The 17,007-nt window shown below is 37.8% G+C and overlaps 1 long non-coding RNA gene across 1 annotated transcript; it reads right to left on the minus strand.

The window, feature by feature from the left end:
• Window positions 1-11,815: 11,815 nt before the first annotated feature.
• Window positions 11,816-15,243, minus strand: LOC107808355 (uncharacterized). The gene is made up of 3 exons (XR_012697438.1): window positions 14,853-15,243; window positions 12,781-12,893; window positions 11,816-12,484 (listed from the first exon to the last, which is right to left on the minus strand). It is a non-coding gene; the product is annotated as an uncharacterized LOC107808355 (long non-coding RNA).
• Between the last annotated feature and the right edge of the window lie 1,764 nt (window positions 15,244-17,007).

A 17,007-nucleotide genomic window follows, 5' to 3' on the forward strand; every position in this document is an offset into this window, starting at 1 on the left:
TGTTGTTGCTGCATTGTTGCTTCTTTGCTTAAGCATGTAACACTAATATTTTTTATGACACGTTATTCTATCCAGATTACCTGCTATGAATCATATTTAGCATGGGTAGTCTTTGAGATGATTCAGGTGAGTTTAACTTATATACAAAGTGTAAATGAATTTTACATTATCAGACCAGCTAAAATTAGAAAATTATAGGTAACTGCCAAAAAAGTAGGTTTAGTAACTTGAAAAATAAAACAAGTTACCTGCTATGACAATCTGTTATACACTGATACTTGTAAATAAAATTTATGTTGTCAATGTATATAAGTTAAATACATTTTTAATTGGATGGATACAAGTTCTAAGTTATGTTCCATATGTTTCCTAAATATTGGCCTAAACTGTTGAAGATGGATGATCATTAGACGCTCACAACGAGTTGTAACATAGTCAACCAATGCCCGATTACCATGTCCTAAAATGGATAGGTTTCTAACTTTGATAGGGTGATTGCACTAATCTATTGGGAAGTGTGTCAGACTAATAAAACGGAAAAAATATTTAAAAGAGAAGAGTAATAAATTGCACAAGACAAGACAAGATTTACATGGTTCGGCAATTTTTTTTGTCTACTCCACGACACATCAAGAATAGCTCTTTATTAATTGAAGAGAAAGAAGAAGTTGAGGGATGATCAGCAAATGAAAATGCAGACCCCTTTTATATGCATTTGAATGCCCTGCCGACGTAAGCACTTACATCATAAGAAAATTCAACCTGCATGACGATGTAAGCACTTACGTCATAAGAAAAGAATCAACCTGCCGACGTAAGCGCTTACATCAAAAGAATTCAAGATGAATTCTTCCGCCTATCATTTTTCTTCTCTCTTTGACTTTTCTTTCTTTTGTTTTGTCTACTTTTCTTTCTTTTACATACAACAACAAGTTTGCTCCTATCAATCTCCCCCTCAAGCCTATATTATATCAAGAAAGAAATTAAAAAAAATTGCTATTCTCTGGTTGCGCCTTCACGCTATCAATCTTGAAGACTAACTGAGGCAGTGCAGAGCCTCAGTTTGTCAACACCGACAACTTTGGTCAACATGTCTGATGGGTTCTTTGATTCTGGTATCTTCCGTAGGGAAAGAGTTCCTTCACTTATCAACTCTCGGATATGATGATACCTCAAATGGATGTGCTTTGATCTTGTATGAAATACTGAATTTTTGGCAAGATGAATTGCACTCTGGCTATCGCTGAAAAGCTCACAATTGTCATGCTCTTTACCTAGCTCTTTAAGAAAATTCTTGAGCCAAATCATCTTATTTCTAGCTTCTGAGATTGCCAGTACTCTACTTCAGTAGTAGATAGAGCAACACTTTTCTGAAGTCTGGACATCCAGCTAATAGCAGTACCACCCAAAGTGAACACGTAGCCTATGGTACTTTTTCGACTATCCATATCGCTACCTAAATTTATATCAGTAAAACCTTGTAAGATAATATTGTTCTTTTTAAACAAAGTGTCATATCTGAGGTGCCTTTGAGATATCGCAATATCCATTGTACACTTTACCAATGCTCCTTTCATGGATCTGACATATATCTACTGACAACTCTAACTGCATGGGCTATGTCAGGTCTAGTGCAAACCATAGCATACATCAAATTTTCTACTATTGAAGCATATGGAACTTTGGACATGTACTTCCTTTATTCATCTATCTTAGGTGATTGGTTCTTCGATAGATTAAGATGGCTTCCGAGTGGAGTGCTTCTGGTCTTTGCATCATGAAGACTGAACCTGCTTAGTACCTTCTGCATGTGCTTTTCTTGAAACAATTTTAAGGTTCCTTCAGACCTGTTTCTGCTAATCCTCATCCCAAGCATTTGCTTAGTTTGTCCTAAGTCTTTCATTTTAAACTCCTCCGCCAGTTGTTGCTTAACCATGTCGATCTCATTTATGCTAGATCCTGCAATTAACATATCATCAATGTACAACAGTAAAATGATATAGGATTCATCAAGATTTTTGATATAACAGCAATAGTCCATCTCACATTGTGTGAAACCATTGTTATGCATGAATCCATCAAATTTCTTGTATCATTGTCAGGGAGCTTGTTCCAAACCATGCAAACTCTTCTTCAACTTACACATAAAGTTTTCTTTACCAGAATCTTGAAAACCTTCAGGCTGCTTCATGTAGATGTCTTCTTCAAGGTCACCATGCAAGAAAGCAATTTTAACATCTAGCTGCTCCAAATGCAAATTTTCTGCAATTACGATATATAGCACCAACCTGGTAGTAGTTAATTTGACTACAGGAGAGAAGATCTCGGTGTAGACAATTCCTTCCTTCTGTTGAAAGCCTTTTACTACTAACCGTGCTTTGTATCTCTTCTTATCATCATACTCTTCCTTGACTCTATACACCTACTTGTTCTGCAATGCCTTCTTTTCTTTTGGTAACTCTGTATGTATCCATGTTTTATTCTTTTGAAGAGAATTCATCTCTTATTTCATGGCTAGCTTCCACATATCAGAGTCTATCATCTGCATTGCTTCAACAAAATGCTCTGGTTCTCCAGCACCAGTCAGAAGTAAATAGTGAAGAGAGAGTTAATCTATCTGGAGCATTCGTGACTCTTTTAGATCTCCTTAATGTAGGTTCAACAGTAAATGATCCCAAATTTGATTTAGGTCCTAACTCCAGATTTGGTGCTGCGTTTGGTTCTATCTCTGGTTCCGGTTCTGGTTCTGATCCAGATTCGTCTTCTGTTTCTTCATCTTCAATTTCAAAATCAGTTGTAATCCCTCTAGCCACTTCATTTTCTGAGATTTCTTCTAACTCAACTATTTCAGATGTTTGTTTGTTGGTGTTGGTTGGTTCAACTTCAAGCTTGTCCTTGTATATCACATTTTCATTAAATGTGACATTCCTGTGTCTTATGATCTTTCTATTCTGGTCATCCCTAAATCGATAACCAAAATTATCATCACCATAGCCAATAAAGAAATATTTCTTGACTTTAGGATCAAGCTTATCTCTATCATTAGAGTTTACATGCACATAAACAATACAACCAAAAAAATTTCAGATGTGAGAGAGTTACCTCCTTTCCTGTCCATACCTCCTTAGAAATTTCAAAATTCGGTGGCACAGAGGGTCCCCTGTTAATGAGGTTAGCTGCCGTGTTAACAACCTCGGGCCAAAAATACTTCGACAATCCAGAATGTATTCTCATACTTCTGGCTCGTTCATTCAGGGTTCTGTTCTTCCTCTCAGCAATGCCATTTTATTCCGGTATTCCAGGTACTCTCTTGATCATTCTGATCCCATTTTTAGAGCAGAATGCTTTAGACTCTTGATTATCATACTCTCCTCCATTGTCAGACTTCAGACATTTTAACTTTAGACTTGCCTGATTTTCAACTTCAGCTTTCCATCTTTTAAAGGTAACAAATAGAACAACAACAACAACAACAACAACATACCAGTATTATCCCATACCGTGAGGTCTGGGGAGGGTAGTGTGTATGCAGACCTTACCCCTACTTTGTGAGGATAGAAAGGTTGTTTCCAATAGACCCTCGACTCAGGAAAGCATAAGCACCACAATAATGAAAATACAGACAAGAAGGGACAGTACCAAAAAGTCATATAAAAGCATAATAAAAACAACAAGACAATAAGGTGATCAACAATGAAAGAAAATAACGGTTAGTCATAAATGCGTCAAAACTACTGTTATGACCACTCTAGACTATCTACTCTACTACCCTAATCCTCGACCTCCATACCTTCCTATCAAGGGTCATGTCCTCGGTCAGCTGAAGTTGCGCCATGTCTTGCCTAATCACCTCTTTCCACCTCTTCTTAGGCCTACCTCTACCTCTTCGTAGACTCTCCAATGTAAACCTCTCACACTTCCTCACTGGGGAGTTTATGCTCCTCCTCCTCACATGACCAAACCACCTAAGCCGCGCTTCCCGCATCTTGTCCTCAATAGGGGCCACACCCACCTTGTCGCGAATAACCTCATTTCTGATCCTATCTAACCTGGTGTGCCCGCACATCCATCTCAACATCCTCATCTCTGCTACCTTCATCTTCTGGACATGAGCGATTTTGACTTTATTTTTCAGAAATAAAACTCATACCTTTCTTGTGGAATCATTAATGAATGTGACATAATAGCATGAGCCTCCTAGAGAAGTTACAGGGGTTGGTCCCTACACATCTGTATGCACTAGTTCCATCTTCTCTTTCTTTAGCGTCCTTCCCACCTTTGAGAAACTAACTCTCTTTTGTTTTCCGTAAATGCAATCTTCGCACAAACCTAATTCAACATATTTTAGGTTTGACAATTTTTCTTTGGATACCAATAATTTCATTCCCTTCTCACTTATAAGCTCGAGCCTCCTGTGCCATAATGTTGTATCACGAACATGATCAACTGTTGCTATAATATTTCTCTGTATTGTAGTTGCATACAGTGTTCCCTTCTTGAAGCCTCATGCCACAACCAAATTTTCTTTGGTTATCTTCCACGATCTGTTACTGAATGTTGTTGTATATTCTTTACTGCCAATTTGACCCATAGACATCAGATTTTTCTTGAGGCCATGAACATGTCGGACATTTTGTAATTTCCATAGCATGCCTTGTGAAGTCTTTATATGAACTTCACCTTTCCTGACAATGTTCAGAGATTCGCCGTCTGCTAAATAAACTTTCCTGAATTTTCCAACAATATAATTATGCATTAATTCTTTGCATGATGTAGAGTGAAAGGATGCGCTTGAGTCCAGAATCCAAGATTCGGCTGGACTGTCTGCACAACAAATTAGTGCATCACCGACTTGTTCAGCAATTACATTTGCTGGATTTTCTTCCTTCTTCTTCTTTGGTTCTCTACATTGACTACTATAATTCCAACAAGTAATGTACTTGCTATTTTTGGATTGCCCTCTTCTCTTTGACTTTGATCTGCCACGACCATGACTTTGTCCTCTTTGGTTGCTTCTCCCCCTGCTTTCGGTATTAAAAGCAGATCCTGCGGAATCACTTGATTCTCTTCAGCGAATATCTTCGCTTAGAACCAAGTCTCTAATATCATTCAATTTGAGTTTGGTACTTCCCGATGAACTGCTAACTGCAGTTACCATTGCAAACCAACTCTACGGTATAGATGATAGTATAATCAATGCCCTGACCTTCGTCGTCATATGTTATATTAACAGAACTCAACTGAGTTAATATTATATTAAACTCATCAATATGTATCCGTGACCGATCCACCTTCTGTCATCTTTAAGTTGACCAATCGACGTATCAAATAGACTTTATTTGAAGCAAATGGCTTCTCGTACATATTTGATAACGCCTTCATCAGGACTGCAGTGGTCTTCTCGTTAATGATGTTAAACGTCACATTTCGTGTTAGCGTCAAATGAATCACACTAAGAGCTTGGCGATCTAATAGATTACAATCCGCTTTCGCCATATTCTCTGGTTTTACCTCGGTCAGAGGTAAGTGTAATTTTTTCTGGTACAAATAATCCTCTATTTGCATTTTTTAGAATCTAAAATATTTGCCATTGAACTTGTTAATCTTAACCTTCCCTTTTTTCAATGCCATTTTTCACAAAATAATTTTATGTGAATAGTGCTTGTGAATAATAATGATGATCAATAGTGTCGCACTATTCTTATGAATAGTACTTGCACCAATATCGTACTTTTCTACCAGAATTATATTGTTTGTGCTCTGATATCAGTTGTTGCGAAGCGTGTCAGACTAATAAAACGGAAAAAATATTTAAAAGAGAAGAGCAATAAATTGCACAAGACAAGACAAGATTTACGTGGTTCAGCAATTTGTTTTGTCTACTCCACGACACATCAAGAATAGCTCTTTATTAATTGAAGAGAAAGAAAAAGTTAAGGAATGATCAGCAAATGAAAATGCAGACCCTTTTTATATGCATTTGAATGCCCTGCCGACGTAAGCACTTACATCATAAGAAAATTCAACCTGCATGACGATGTAAGCACTTACGTCATAAGAAAAGAATCAACCTGCCGACGTAAGCGCTTACGTCAAAAGAATTCAAGATGAATTCTTCCGCCTATCATTTTTCTTCTCTCTTTGACTTTTCTTTCTTTTGTTTTGTCTACTTTTCTTTCTTTTACATACAACAACAAGTTTGTTCCTATCAATCTCCCCCTCAAGCCTATATTATATCAAGAAAGAAATTAAAAAAAAATTGCTATTCTCTGGTTGCACCTTCATGCTATCAGTCTTGAAGGCTAACTGAGGCAGTGCAGAGCCTCAGTTTGTCAACACCGACAACTTTGGTCAACATATCTAATGGGTTCTTTGATTCTGGTATCTTCTGTAGGGAAAGAGTTCCTTCACTTATCAACTCTCGGATATAATGATACCTCAAATGGATGTGCTTCGATCTTGCATGAAACACTGGATTCTTGGCAAGATGAATTGCACTCTGGCTATCGCTGAAAAGCTCACAATTGCCCTGCTATTTACCTATCTCTTTAAGAAAATTCTTGAGCCAAATCATCTTTTTTTCAACTTATGAGATTGCCATGTACTTTGCTTCAGTGGTAGATAGAGCAACACTTTTCTGAAGTCTGGACATCCAGCTAACAGCAGTACCACCCAAGGTGAACACGTAGCCTGTGGTACTTTTTCGACTATCCATATCGCCGCCTAAATTTGCATCAGCAAAACCTTGTAAGATAATAGTGTTCTTTTTAAAACAAAGTGTCATACCTGAGGTACCTTTGAGATATCGCAATATCCATTGTACACTTTCCCAATGCTCCTTTCCTGGATCTGACATGTATCTACTGACAACTCCAACTGCATGGGCTATGTTAGGTCTAGTGCAAACCATAACATACAACAAATTTTCTACTGTTGAAGCATATGGAACTTTGGACATGTACTTCCTTTATTCATCTATCTTAGGTGATTGGTTCTTCGACAGATTAAGATGGCTTCCGAGTGGAGTGTTTCTGGTCTTTGCATCATGAAGACTGAACTTGCTTAGTACATTTTGTATGTACTTTTATTGAAACAATTTTAAGGTTCCTTCAGACCTGTTTCTGCTAATCCTCATCCCAAGCATTTGCTTAGTTTGTCCTAAGTCTTTCATTTCAAACTCCTCCGCCAGTTGTTGCTTAACCATGCCGATCTCATTTATGCTAGATCCTGCAATTAGCATATCATCAATGTACAACAGTAAAATAATATAGGATTCATCATGATTTTTGATATAACAGCAATAGTCCATCTCATATTGTGTGAAACCATTGTTATGCATGAATCAATCAAATTTCTTGTATCATTGTCAGGGAGCTTGTTTCAAACCATACAAACTCTTCTTCAACTTACACATAAAGTTTTCTTTACCAAAAACTTGAAAACCTTCAGGCTGCTTTATGTAGATGTCTTCTTCAAGGTCACCATGCAAGAAAGCAATTTTAATATCTAGCTGCCCCAAATGCAAATTTTCTGCAATTACGATACTTAGCACCAACTTGGTAGTAGTGACTATAGGAGAGAAGATCTCGGTATAGTCAATTCCTTCCTTCTGTTGAAAGCCTTTTACTACTAACCGTGCTTTGTATCTCTTCTTACCATCATACTCTTCTTTGACTCTGTACACCTACTTGTTCTGCAATGCCTTCTTTTCTTTTGGTAACTCTGTATGTATCCATGTTTTATTCTTTTGAAGAGCATTCATCTCTTCTTTCATGGCTAGCTTCCACTTATCAAAGTCTATTATCTGCATTGCTTCAATAAAATGCTCTGGTTCTCCAGCACCAGTCAGAAGTAAATAGTGAAGAGAGAGTTAATCTATCTGGAGCATTCGTGACTCTTTTAGATCTCCTTAATGTAGGTTCAACAGTAAATGATCCCAAATTTGATTTAGGTCCTAACTCCAGATTTGGTGCTGCGTTTGGTTCTATCTCTGGTTCCGGTTCTGGTTCTGATCTAGATTCGTCTTCTGTTTCTTCATCTTCAATTTCAGAATCAGTTGTAATCCCTCTAGCCACTTCATTTTCTAAGATTTCTTCTAACTCAACTATTTCAGATGTTTATTTGTTAGTGCTAGTTGGTTCTACTTCAAGCTTGTCCTTGTACATCATATTTTCATTAAATGTGACATTCTTGTGTCTTAGGATCTTTCTATTCTGGTCATCCCAAAATCGATAACCAAAATTATCATCACCATAGCCAATAAAGAAATATTTCTTGACTTTAGGATCAAGCTTATCTCTATCATTAGAGTTTACATGCACATAAACAACACAACCAAAAAAATTTCAGATGTGAGAGAGTTACCTCCTTTCCTGTCCATACCTCCTTAGAAATTTCAAAAATCAGTGGCACAGAGGGTCCCCTGTTAATGAGGTAAGCTGCCGTGTTAACAACCTCGGGCCAAAAATACTTCGACAATCCAGAATGTATTCTCATACTTCTGGCTCGTTCATTCAGGGTTCTGTTCTTCCTCTCAGCAATGCCATTTTATTCCGGTATTCCAGGTACTCTCTTGATCATTCTGATCCCATTTTTAGAGCAGAATGCTTTAGACTCTTGATTATCATACTCTCCTCCATTGTCAGACTTCAGACATTTTAAATTTAGACTTGCCTGATTTTCAACTTCAGCTTTCCATCTTTTAAAGGTAACAAATAGAACAACAACAACAACAACAACAACATACCAGTATTATCCCATACTGTGAGGTCTGGGGAGGGTAGTGTGTATGCAGACCTTACCCCTACTTTGTGAGGATAGAAAGGTTGTTTCCAATAGACCCTCGACTCAGGAAAGCATAAGCACCACAATAATGAAAATACAGACAAGAAGGGACAGTACCAAAAAGTCATATAAAAGCATAATAAAAACAACAAGACAATAAGGTGATCAACAATGAAAGAAAATAACGGTTAGTCATAAATGCGTCAAAACTACTGTTATGACCACTCTAAACTACCTACTCTACTACCCTAATCCTCGACCTCCATACCTTCCTATCAAGGGTCATGTCCTCGGTCAGCTGAAGTTGCGCCATGTCTTGCCTAATCACCTCTCTCCACCTCTTCTTAGGCCTACCTCTACCTCTTCGTAGACTCTCCAATGTAAACCTCTCACACTTCCTCACTGGGGCGTTTGTGCTCCTCCTCCTCACATGACCAAACCACCTAAGCCGCGCTTCCCGCATCTTGTCCTCAATAGGGGCCACACCCACCTTGTCGCGAATAACCTTATTTTTAATTCTATCTAATCTGGTGTGCCCGCACATCCATTTCAACATCCCTATATCTGCTACCTCCATCTTCTGGAAAAGGTAATAAATACGTCAGATTTATTTTTCAGAAAATAAACCCATACCTTTCTTGTGGAATCATTAATGAATGTGACATAATAGCGTGAGCCTCCTAAAGAAGTTACAGGGGTTGGTCCCTACACATCTGTATGCACTAGTTCCAGCTTCTCTTTCTTTAGCGTCCTTCCCGCCTTTGAGAAACTAACTCTCTTTTGTTTCCCGTAAATGCAATCTTCACACAAACCTAATTCAACATGTTTTAGGTTTGACAATTTTTCTTTGGATACCAATAATTTCATTCCCTTCTCAGTTATAAGCTCGAGCCTCCTGTGCCACAATGTTGTATCACGAACATGATCAACTGTTGCTATAATATTTCTCTGTATTGTAGTTGCATACAGTGTTCCCTTCTTGAAGCCTCATGCCACAACCAAATTTTCTTTGGTTATCTTTCACGATCTGTTACTGAATGTTGTTGTATATTCTTTACTGCCAATTTGACCCATAGACATCAGATTTTTCTTGAGGCCATGAACATGTCGGACATTTTGTAATTTCCATAGCATGCCTTGTGAAGTCTTTATATGAACTTCACCTTTCCTGACAATGTCCAGAGATTCGCCATCTGCTAAATAAACTTTCCTGAATTTTCCAACAATATAATTATGCATTAATTCTTTGCATGATGTAGAGTGAAAGGATGCGCCTGAGTCCAGAATCCAAGATTCGGCTGGACTGTCTGCACAACAAATTAGTGCATCACCGACTTGTTCAGCAATTACATTTGCTGGATTTTCTTCCTTCTTCTTCTTTGGTTCTCTACATTGACTACTATAATTCCAACAAGTAATGTACTTGCTATTTTTGGATTGCCCTCTTCTCTTTGACTTTGATCTGCCACGACCATGACTTTGTCCTCTTTGGTTGCTTCTCCCCTGCTTTCGGTATTAAAAGCAGATCCTAGGGAATCACTTGATTCTCTTCAGCGAATATCTTCGCTTAGAACCAAGTCTCTAATATCATTCAATTTGAGTTTGGTACTTCCCGATGAACTGCTAACTGCAGTTACCATTGCAAACCAACTCTACGGTATAGATGATAGTATAATCAATGCCCTGACTTCGTCATCATATGTTATATTAACAGAACTCAACTGAGTTAATATTATATTAAACTCATCAATATGTATCCGTGACCGATCCACCTTCTGTCATCTTTAAGTTGACCAATCGACGTATCAAATAGACTTTATTTGAAGCAGATGGCTTCTCGTACATATTTGATAACGCCTTCATCAGGACTGCAGTGGTCTTCTCGTTAATGATGTTAAACGTCACATTTCGTGTTAGCGTCAAACGAATCACACCAAGAGCTTGGCGATCTAATAGATTACAATCCGCTTTCACCATATTCTCTGGTTTTACCTCGGTCAGAGGTAAGTGTAATTTTTTCTGGTACAAATAATCCTCTATTTGCATTTTTCAGAATCTAAAATATTTGCCATTGAACTTGTTAATCTTAACCTTGCCTTTTTTCAATGCCATTTTTCACAAAATAATTTTATGTGAATAGTGCCTGTGAATAATAATGATGATCAATAGTGTCGCACTATTCTTATGAATAGTACCTGCACCAATATCGTACTTTTCTACCAGAATTATATTGTTTGTGCTCTGATATCAGTTGTTGCGAAGCGTGTCAGACTAATAAAACGGAAAAAATATTTAAAAGAGAAGAGCAATAAATTGCACAAGACAAGACAAGATTTACGAGGTTCGTCAATTTTTTTTGTCTACTCCACGACACATCAAGAATAGCTCTTTATTAATTGAAGAGAAAGAAGAAATTGATGAATGATCAGCAAATAAAAATGCAGACCCTTTTTATATGCATTTGAATGCCCTGCCGACGTAAGCACTTACATCATAAGAAAATTCAACCTGCATGACGATGTAAGCACTTACGTCATAAGAAAAGACTTCAAGATGAATTCTTCTGCCAATCATTTTTCTTCTCTCTTTGACTTTTCTTTCTTTTGTTTTGTCGACAACAGATTTGCTCCTATCATAATCCACATTCAGTTTCCTGATTTATTTCATTTTGCGGATTTGTTTATTAAGTTTTTATCAGTTTGAATAAGTCAGGTGCATAAGTTGTACGAATAGTGAAGAGAAAGGTTCCTTTAAACCTAATGTAACCTATGGGTGCTCAGCTACTCCTACGAAAAGATCGAAACCACAAGTTGGGATGGGTTTTGTAGAAAGTAAGAAAAAGTGAGCATCTGTATATACTTTTTGAAGGGAAAAAGTGCTGGAGAGCATCAGAATTCCGTCTGTTTGAGTTGAATATTAAAACTACGGAAAATGCCGAAAAGAAAATTATAATCGTAATCCTCTAGTATTCATTTTTTGCTCTGGCTACCTCACATTTTAGGATTGTCCAACATCAGGCAAGCAAAAAAGAGAACCCCAATTACTTTCTTTTGATAGGTAAGAGAACCATAATTACTTGTCAAACAGAAGAGACATAACGGAAAACAGATCGTGTGGATGCTCAAATTTTAAGTTAACGAAATATAGATGTCATCATTGTACGAAAAGCTTGAGCAGAAAAAAGAAAAAATGATAAAGATTAAGACCAAGCTGTGCCTCAGCTAAGCAAATAAGGGTGACTGTAGCAGCAACACTGCTTGTGGCTTCTGGTGGCCTTTCTGTGAAGTGTAAACAGCTAAATGCCTAAATCTCCTCTAAAAGTTATATCAAACAATTTTCTCTTCATGTTGGTAAACTCCTGCAGCTTTTTTGAGAAAGGAGGCAGCTTCCGTGATATATGGGCGATGAGATGAAGGAACTGGACAGATATTTCACACATACCTGTTGACAGAACTTCCAGAGCTCGATCTTGAAGCAATGCACCGAGAACAAAAAGTGTCAATCCAAGTTCAGAATGCAAACTATCCATCGGATAAAACTTTGGACCGTTAAGTTGAAAAAAGGATGATGAAGTGAGAGCACTGCTCCACCTAATCTTTAGGTCAGAAATCCATCGAATCTTGGGGTTGTCACCGACTAGATTTATATGGTGTATCAGATTTCCCAAAATTGGCAAATACTGTTCCACCTTCTGTATATTCTGCATAGCTTGAAACAAAAATGAAAATGAGAAACTTTCATGTGCTATTCATTTCTTTACAAGCTTAAATATCTGCCGGTGCATATTTAAGCCCTTCCAACCCATTTGTCCAGTTAACTAGTGACACAGAATGTTATTATCACTGTTTTACTACGTTAGTAAGCAGGTATTACATAGACTTTATCATGTTAGAAGCAATGTATTATACGAGACTTTACCATGACTAGGACGAAAAGGGTCTTATTGAAACAACATTTATTATGGGTTCTTGATAGCACATGAAACAAGACGACTACCTGTTCACATCGAGAAGTCAATCCCCCAGACATTTCCTTGGCAATAGCCTCCACTCTTTTAATTGCTCCAGGGTACCAGGATCAGACGCTGGAAATGCATCTTCAAACAGAACCTGTCAACATTAGCAAAGAGAAACTAATTGAAAATCAAAACACTGAATCAATAGAACCATACAGCTCTAAATAGCACACTTCTTTTTAATTTTCGCCAATGGAACTTTCTTAAAAGTTCAATTCATGATTCAGGCATAAGGAAGTTCAAATCATACAATTTCACTATAATATATCAATTTACCCAATGCTTAAGGTGGAATTGTTGCATGTACCTCAAATATCAGCATATCCTAAGGTGAAAGTGCTCCATAAATCCTCAAAGAACATTCTTAAATGGGAAAAGGTCCAAATTTGCGCACCTGAACTTTGCGAAATCCATACCCTCCGTTAAAACTTTGCTTCAAAAATCATCTCGCCGTTACACATGTCACACCTCCTTTTTCGGGGGAAAGGAGTTTTTCCAGTTTAAGTGACATTATTGAAATGAGATTAATCATTTCATTTTTATAGAGACGCCACTTGGATTATTTATTACGATGTCCCAAGTCACAATTTATTTTGAATCCCAAATCAAAAAAATTGACTCTGATTAAGTCTGCGAAACACAGAAGACCGGGTAAGAAACTCTGTTAACCCGGAATAAGGTGTGAGGCACCCCCGGATTTCGTAGTTTTAGCACGGTCGCTACTTTAAACTCGGCTTAATAATCTGATTATTATGTGTTTTAAACTTACGTGCATTTTACCTCTTTACCGCATTTAATTGTATATCTAAACCATTTTTAGTATTTATGGAACTTATTTGAACAAGCCACGATGTCGTACACTTGTTGTTTTCATACACATTGCGAATCACACCACGTAAAACGTACCCGTGATTCATAACATGTTTATTTTAATTATTTGAAGTTATCGGTCAAGGCACATGGACGCACTTGAATTTGAAGTTACGTATAATGACTATGGCACGGGAACTGTACCCATAGTCACAATAATTTATCATTAATCGCGCCTAAAGCAGCTACGATGTTCAAAAGTGTAATTATTTTTTACGTTTGAGATTATGTGTGGAAATCCAAAGTTTTATGGATTAATTTGAAGAAGAACATGTATCTAGGTAACTTAGTAAATTAATTTACGAAATGCTTCAGCTTTCTTGAATTAGGAATCAACACTCTCGAATCCACGTGATTGAACCAACAGAACACAATGGGATTTGATATTGTTCAAGAGAAACGACTTTGATTTTTTATTTAGCTAGGGAACTGATCTTGCCTTTAGTTCAAACTAAAGGGGCTGGTCCAAAGGTGCACACTAACGGGTTTTTAGGGTCTAAGGGAAGAAAGCCCAATGATAAGTCTTTTAAGGTAGATCATAGAACAATGTGCATGGGCATGATCGACAAGTAACCACACCAGGCCCAAACGGACTCACTACGAATTAAGTCCAACTTCATTAACCTCAAAGATATGGGCTTCTGGGACAGGCCCGTTGGAATTAAATATGGGCTGCCAACAATGTAAACTATACTGTCTCGTCATTAATCCAACTAAATACACAATTGAAGAAATCTACAATTTAATTATACATTCTGCTAATCTTGGTCCAATTATATGACTCAGCTATATTATCTTTCCTGTAATAACTATCTCCAATCCATGTGGCCTTGCATTTCTTCATGCGGACTAAGAATTTTCATCCCAGATCTCGCGCACATTAATCAGGCGAGCAGAAATGAGAATTAAAATTTAGCAATTAACCTTGACATTAATAACATAACAATCACACTTTTAAACTTAATAAACCAGATTCCAAATCATAAACTATAGTTCAGAATTATTCTATTGTTGTTGTGCGCACAACATGCTTTAACTACTCGTTTAACAATTATATCAAGCAATTCAAGCGTGTTAAACATTTAAACAACAATTAAAATCAGAAACTGAGTCAAACAAAAGTCACAATATAGGATTCAGAATTTCAGTATTCAAGAGAAAATACAAGGCATGGAAAGTGTACCTTGTGTTCAGAGACAATTTAAAATGTCAAATAAAGGCTAAGAAAACAGTAAGATGAAGATCAGCAGCAGGAACAACAAAATCAGCAGCAGAATCAGCAGTGCTTTTAATCAAAACAAAGTTTAGAAACCCAGAAATTGATAGCAAACAGCCGCAACTTGAACCATTCCAGAGATCTCCTTTCTATCTTTCTTTTTTTTTCGTTTTTGTTTTTGAGGTTTTTGTATTTCAGATCTGAAATTCAAATTTGAATTCAGAAATTTGTTTTTGCCTTTGCTTTTTTGACAGGGAATGAACTTTCGTGTGTGAAGGTGAGTCAGTCCGAATCCATTGTGTGAGGTGAGTGTCTTCTTTTATAGAAAGATTCCCTTGAAGCCAAATCAGTTTTTTCTTTCTCTTTTAAATCCTCTCAACTGTTGTTTATTACCCTCCCAACCCCAAGTTCCGAACTCTTTTACTACTCTGTTGCCATATAGTGCTTCTTCCTCTCTTTGATACGATTCTAATAAGTGCACTTTCCAATTCTGAAAGAACCGGTTTCAATTTAGTTGTAATAGCTTGTTAGGTTAGTTAGCCTCGCCTGACTAGCACAGGCGCGTGAATAACTGGGGAGTGGAGTTCAAAAGTTAGTTATAACTAACTTTCCCACCTTCCTCTATATAGTTGACATTTTCCTCATTTTGTAAGGCATTAGAAGATTTTAGAATAAAAGAATCTCTCTCTTATCTCTCATTCTCTCTCACTCCATCTCTGTTTCCAGAACTACATCGAGCAAGCTGTTCAAGGACAATTCTTTCATTTGTTATTTAGCCGAGCTCACTTTTCTTTCTTTTTTTTACTTAACATCGATTGAAGTTGCAACATTGGTATCAGAGCTTTTTGCTCCTTGGATCTGTGGAAATGGGTGATCACAATACTCGTATGCAAGAGCTGCGTAAGGAAGTTGACAATCTCAAGGGTTCGATGGATGCAGTCATAACTTTTGTTTCGGAATTGAAAAGTTCTGTGATTACATTTTTCAATAAATCTGAAACTAACTCAAAATCGTCCGAGGGGCCAATATCTCGGAATCCGGCGAAAGTTATGAAATATGAACGCACATTCACTCACAAGTCCAACCATATAAAAATTACTCAAATCCGACTACAAATCCTCTTTCAAAACTAGAAATCTTTGTTAAAGAAGTTCTTCCAATTTTTTTCCAATTTCAACCCCAAAATCCAAAATTAAAGAGGAAATTAATGATAGATTAGTGAAATATAACAAAAATTAGAATGTAGAATCATTACCCAATTGATATCTTTGAAACTCCCTCGAAAACCCGTCCAAATCCGAGCTCCCAACTCAAGTTTTTCAAAGTCTCCAGGATTTTCTTTTGGTTGTCCAGGAGCTTCTTCTGGTTGTCCAGAAGCTCCTTCAATGAATCCTCCACTGATGGAAGTACCTGAAGCTGTGCTGGGGCTGACTGTGCTGCTAATGCACTGGATAAGACAGACATCTTTGATGTAGCTGCCTGCATCCAGTTGTTGATGCTGGATAAGGTATGAGAAATCTGTAGTGCAGTCTGGGGTAAGTAGAAGATGAGGGCACAGATAGTGGCACGGTGATGGATGGCCCGGATGAAGGAGTAGGCCGGATGAAGGAGAAGGCAAGGCAGCTGAAGGTCCCTCTGCTGTGGAAGGCTCTGACCCGGTGGCCACTACCCTTGGCTCTTCAGATTGGCCAGTGGAGGTAGTGGTTTTACCCTTTGCTTTAGGGTTTTATGGTCCTTTGAGGCTATACCAGGAGAAAGGTTTCTTCGGTTTCACCTTCGTGTCATAGTGCCTCCCCTCTACCCTTTGGTCCTCGAGATACATAGTGATGAAGTTGGGGTAGGGGTAGGAACTTTCTCCTTTTCGGGTTACTTTGGAGATGTGGTGGGACATGAGGTTCCCCATATTGCTTGGATATCCCGCCATGATGGAAGCTATTAGAATCGCTCGGGAGAGTGGGAGCAAGCCGGCTGCATACAAATGTGCATCACCCTTTGGCTTCAAAGCTGAGGATATTTCTGGCGATTGGGACTCCAGATGCGAGCCAGGCCGGTGTTTTTCCTGCGATGGCTATTACTTCCGCTAGCCAAGGCCAGGCTGCTTCATCTAGGGCCATCTTCTCCA

Source organism: Nicotiana tabacum, chromosome 12 (genome assembly GCF_000715075.1).
Source record: "Nicotiana tabacum cultivar K326 chromosome 12, ASM71507v2, whole genome shotgun sequence".
Taxonomy (NCBI): Eukaryota; Viridiplantae; Streptophyta; class Magnoliopsida; order Solanales; family Solanaceae; genus Nicotiana; species Nicotiana tabacum.